Below are 6000 nucleotides of genomic sequence, written 5' to 3'. Positions count from 1 at the left end.
GGTTAATAGAGAATTGCCTCATCTGTAAGTGAATCCTATTTTAGATTTTAAAACAAAAAAAGTTTTAAACAAAAGAAGTTAGTTTAGGAGCAGGACATTTCTAAGCGTTTCCAGTGTTGTTGTCTCCTGGGGGAAGCTGTTTTCCAAGTGACCGTGGGTACTTCGATGATAAGGCAAAAAACTTCTGTTTACCTGCAACTGGGCCAGAAGCGATGGACAATACTGTAGCCCCCTGCTAGGGAGCAAGAGAGCCAAAGGAGTGGAAGTAGGTTCTTCTGAACTCGGGAAAACTCTAAAAAAGAGATTATTTTGAAAGGTGGAAATTAAAAAAAAAAATTAATAATGAATTTTAACTCTCATTCTTGTCAATACAAGAAGATGGCAGTTGGCTCAATGGAATCCTACAGAACATTATTAAGCACAATAACTTCCGACTTCCTGCTGAATCCAGAGGGCAGCATAATATTACTCATTCTTTCACTCAACCAGCTAGTGCCTAACAATCAGGGCCTCTGATTGTCCACCCACTGCCTAGTATCCGGGGCACTTACCTCCCTCTGCTCTCAGGTCACTGAAGCTGCAAAAGAATCTGGGAGTTGAATTCAGCTTCCAAATGAATTATTTGTAAAATACAATCCACTCAATTTAAAGAATTTGCAGCAATTTGGATTATAACATGCAATTAAAGTAAATCTCTAGGCAGGACGTGGTGGCTAACACCTGTAATCCCAGCACCTGGGGAGGCTGAGGCAGGAGGATTGCTTGAATTCAGGAGTTCAAGACCAACCTGGGCAACATAGCGTGACCTCATATCTACTAAAAATAAAAAAAGCTGTCAGGGCACTTTTTTGGTGGTAGTGTACACCTGTAGTCCCAGCTAATTAGGAGGCTGAGGCAGGAGGACCACTTGAGCCTGAAAGATTGAGGCTGCAGTGAGCTATGATTGCACCACTTCACTCCAGTCTGACTGACGGAGCAACACCCTATCTCAGAAAAATTATGAATAAATACATAACTAAACCTCCACAGGAAGCAAATGTGGTATTAGGAATTTGTTATTGTCCTACAGATAATAGTCACAAATCTACTTGTTGCAAGTTACTCAGTAAATCCTACATTAGAACTTAGAGGGAAAGCCAAAGATTTCTCTTGCTACTCTTTAGTGTATTAAAATATAAAGGGGTTTTGAGAGTACTGTGATGGCATAACAGCCTGATGGTCCTTGTCCATTCTTTCAACATGGAACAAGAAGAACTTGAAAGAACTACATGGAATCCTTAGAGCGTGTGTCTACGCAATATGATATACTGAGCAGAATAGGTTCAAGATGAGGTTTCTCCTAGAGAAAACACTACCACTGTGCTACTGAATTTTGGTCTGATGTGAGGATAGAGCCTAAGGATCCTGTCTTGAAATAAAAAATTATCCTATTAATGATAGATTCTTGAAGTTTTTGGTGTCTGTATGAGCTCTTGCAGGGGAATTTAGGGACATGAGTTTCACTCAGGCTGGGATTTCAATTGCCAACCAAGCTATCACTTACCTTCTCTGGGTTCCAATTCCTTTATCTCTAAAGGCAAGAGGGTTGAATTGGATGCTTATTAGATATCTTCTTGATCTAAAACTTAGTTATAGGAAAGTTCTTTACTCATTTTTGATGCTGATTCACTTAGCTGTCATACACTTATCTGATAGATATTTAAGGCTACATACTTATTTGTCAAGCACTATGCTAGGTTAAAGGATAAGTCTATAATGGTGAAAAGCAGAGTCGTACTTCCAAGGACCTCAAAATACAGTGTGTATGTGGAAAGTGAGGAGCAATAATTAATATAATAAATAACAAACATAATATAATGCAATGCACAATAATCTATGGGAAGTATAAAGTGCTTTGGAAACTCGAATGAGAGATAGTTTACTTAGTCTTTGGAAATGGAGCAGACAAAGATGGTTTTTAGGAGAAAATAACATTTAAATTGAGCCCTGAAAGGGTTCTGCTGAGCAAGAGAATAAGGAGTTAGAGCTGTAGAGTGGGTTATATTCAGAGTAAAGCATTTGCAAAAGGGCTTAAGGGTGGGGGAGCAAAAAAGAATATCAGCAATGTGCCTATGAAGCTGGAGGGAATTCAGCATGGAAAACACATCATAGAGAAGGGTGGGGGTATAGCAGGAGGCAATTGAAAGTGGAGTGATGGCTGATCATGCAGTGAACCAGGGAGTTTGGATCTTACTTTGAAAATTGGTGGGGAAATGGGAGCTTTTGAAGCAGGGGAGTTAAGTGATCAGTGCTTTGTTTTAGAAAGATCTCAGGCTGCAATGTGTAGAAGGGGTTGGGGCAGGGGCTTGGCTTGGCTGGGCAACTCTGAGCTGGAGGGCGAAACCAGTGAAGATGCTTTCATTTTTTGACAAGGCCACCAGCTGTGTAATTGGAGGAGTTTTCCAGGCTGGTGCATGTGAATCCTGAGGCTGCGAGCTAAGAGTGACTAATGAGAGGGTACCAGATGCTGCTCTCTAGACTTGGGCCCCCTCTGTGAACACCTCAGCAGGCCAGAGAGGAGCTGCTCGCTGCTTCTTCTAACCTGGGCACTAACTGAGTCGAGCCTCCTATCCAGATTGGGGCTGGCATTTGCAGCCTCACCAGGAGGAGAGAAAGAAGAGCCAACTCCCTTGCAGGCAGATAGGAAGGAGTTGAGGCTCCACAGGACACTATCAGTCAGGATTTGCTCATTGCCTAGCTGAGTTGTCCAGATGGGTCCATATGCCCCACAGTTTCTGTCCATACCCTTGGATGACCTTGTCACTCTCAGCTTCTGTTGCTTCATAAAATACTAGAACTTTCCAGAAAATGTGCAAACTCCTCTTTGTTGGAAGAGGACATCGTGGCCATTCTTGCAAAGGACTATAGATCCCTGGAGGAGGGGCCTCTCAAACACAGAAAGATTCAGAGCTACAAAGGGGAACGGCTTTGGCTGGCTGTCTCAGGGCCCTTCTGAGCCCTGGTAGACAGAAAAAACACATGTGTAAATAACAGAAACATTTGGCAGCTGTACCACATCCCATTCATGCTTGGAGACCAGAAAGTTCAGAAGGCATGGGCTGGGGCTGAGGGACAAAAGTTGTCAATCTCTCTATCCAAAGGAATCTATTCTTGTAACTCTACTTTGGTGTGTTTTAATTCTGGGTCTGAAGCATAAACACTGGGTGTTGGTGCTTGGGGAGCCTGTGCAAAGCCCATGGAAGGGCTGTGCTTTGACAGGAGCTCTGTAAATGTATCATCTTGGATTGTGTTTTGCCTGTCATCACTGTGTATAACTATGTATAACTCTTTCAGTAGGTTGTAATTCCTTGAAAATAGCAAAGGTACTTATTCAATCTGGTTTTCCCAGAAGCACTAAAGCGTGGTGGCTTACACCCAGTAGGTGCTCAATAAGTGCTTCTTGGAATAAAAGGGAGTATGTGTCTAGGTTTGCTCACTTAACTTTAAGAGTTTAGTAGGGAGGTCCTAGTTAGGGTATGCTGCCACCATTCACCTAATTGAAATGATTGGATTCTAACCTTGGGCAGTTTCCTGAAATTGAAGAGATCTCAGCTATAAAACATTTCTGGGGTGCTTCACAGCCATGGGTGGGTCTAGGGAAAGCACAGCCTTATGTATTTGCAATGGCCTTGGAGACCGTTCACCGATTATTAACTGTCATATCACAACAATTCACTGGGTGCTCCCCACATGCCAGTCCTCAGTACGAGCTCCTGTATTCAGGACTTTACATCTATTGTCTTCATTAGTCCTCACTACAACCTAAGTCTTACTGCTATTTTTTACATGAGGTCATCTAGGCCTCTGGAGGTTATGTGATTTGCTCAAGGTCAGCTAATCATGGTAGAGCCAGGATTCATGCCTGGGTCTGTCTGACTCCATAGCTCATGCCCATTCTATAGCTCATTACATAGTTTCACTGGTTGTGTTAGTGGGGTTGGGTTCTGGGCAGGTGGCCCAATGTTTATGGAAGCTTCACTGAGCCTTGAGGACTGAGGATAGCATGTATGTGAAGGGATTTTCTTCCTGGGAGATGACATAGAAAATGGAAGGCCTCCACAAACTCTAGACTCTCTCCTCCTGGCCCGAGGATAAGAACACATGGTTGCCAGAACTCCCAGGTGTGTCTAGATATGATCCAGAAAAGAAAGAAATGAGATGTGATTCTGGAAGAGGGGCCATTTATGGGCAGGACAACAGAAAGCAATGGGGTGTGTGTGTGTGTGTGTGTGTGTGTGTGTGTGTGTTGTGGGGGCAGTTGTTGAGTGCAGATCTCTGGAACCTCTGGCTAACAGCTATAGAGATGTAAACAGCAACCTTGAGAGTTTGGTGAGCTTTTTATTTTTATTTTTATTTTTTTTATTTTTTATTTTTTTGAGACGGAGTCTTGCTCTGTCGCCCAGGCTGGAGTGCAGTGGCCGGATCTCAGCTCACTGCAAGCTCCGCCTCCCGGGTTCATGCCATTCTCCTGGCTCAGCCTCCCGAGTAGCTGGGACTACAGGCGCCCGCCACCTCGCCCGGCTAGTTTTTTTTTGTATTTTTAGTAGAGACGGGGTTTCACCGTGTTAGCCAGGATGGTCTCGATCTCCTGACCTCGTGATCCGCCTGTCTCGGCCTCCCAAAGTGCTGGGATTACAGGCTTGAGCCACGGCGCCCGGCCTGGTGAGCTTTTTAAATCTCTGAAAAAAACAACCTGGAGTAGGTGGTTCCTAGTCTATTCCAAATTGTCATACCTGAGTGACTATGCAAGGAAAAGATCATTTGGGGGATGACAGGAACTACTGTCTATGGAGCAGAGAGACTATTCTCCTGGATGCTTTACCCAGATTTTGAGGTAGGAGGGGAAAAGCAGCAGGGAAGGAGAAGGTCCAGAAGTCGGAAAGCCTAGAAGCAAGAATACAACAGTCAGAATCACAAATTACTTGTGTTAACTTATTCTGTGTTTCAGCTCTGGGTCTTCACAGACCCCTTCCTTCTGGGGTCTCGGGCACATGGAAAAAAGACAATCAAATGCATAGCAGAGTTGTATGAACCTAAGATGTTATTACTGTAATGTAGCAATTTTGTTCTGCCAACAAACCTGATATTTTCTTGTGAACATGGTCAAGATGCTAAGCCATAATCTTCCAAAGTTTATGTTAGAAAAGTAAAAAGTGCTGCTCAATGTCACATTCATAATTCTAGTGAAAGGTCTCCTTTCTTCCCCTGCAAAGTTCCCCATGGACTATATTTTGGATGATGAGGGTAGAATTATAGAATTGAGCATAGAGCTTTGATTTATCTGTTTTAATTATTTTTTATTGGTGGGGGAGAAGGGGAATTTTTGTTTAGGAAGGATCTGGAAAACAAAGCCCCAATCTAATAAAATGCATTTTCCTGGTGATGTTAGATGTAGTTTTGTTTGTTTGTTTGTTTATTTTTTAAGAAATCTTTGCCATTGACAGAAGAAATGTTTAGGAATTTTAGGGGATCAACTTTCCAAAAACATTGAATTGTGTGTTTCTACTAGCATAGTGAGCATACATTCATCCTTGTTTCCCTGGCAGGTTTAATTTATCCAGTGAAGCTGTGAGTGGTCACTTTTAGGTATGGTTATTACATGATTGAGGCAGTCCTGACAGGGAGAAAACAAAAGGACATATTGTGGTCATGGAGCAGAACAAATGGTTAAAGCCCTAACTGGCTCCACTGTATTCCCCTTAACAAAACAAATGCTGTGAGAATTGATCTGTTTATAGAGAGACACCTTTTGAGTATAATGGCCCATTCCTGGCTCACCGCATACCCTAGACTCTCTCAATCTATTCCTCCTTTTTCTCCCCTTTTTTTTCTTTTTTTTTTGAAAAACTCTTAATTGCACTAATGACTGAAAAAATTCCAATTAGTAGCTTGCTTTTGAGAATCTGTATTGTTTGGTTAGTATCTGTACAACTCATCTAACTGATTAAAGAAAATTGCACA

This window comes from Macaca mulatta, chromosome 6, assembly GCF_049350105.2.
Source record: "Macaca mulatta isolate MMU2019108-1 chromosome 6, T2T-MMU8v2.0, whole genome shotgun sequence".
Taxonomy (NCBI): domain Eukaryota; kingdom Metazoa; phylum Chordata; class Mammalia; order Primates; family Cercopithecidae; genus Macaca; species Macaca mulatta.
This window is presented reverse-complemented; position numbering follows the sequence as displayed.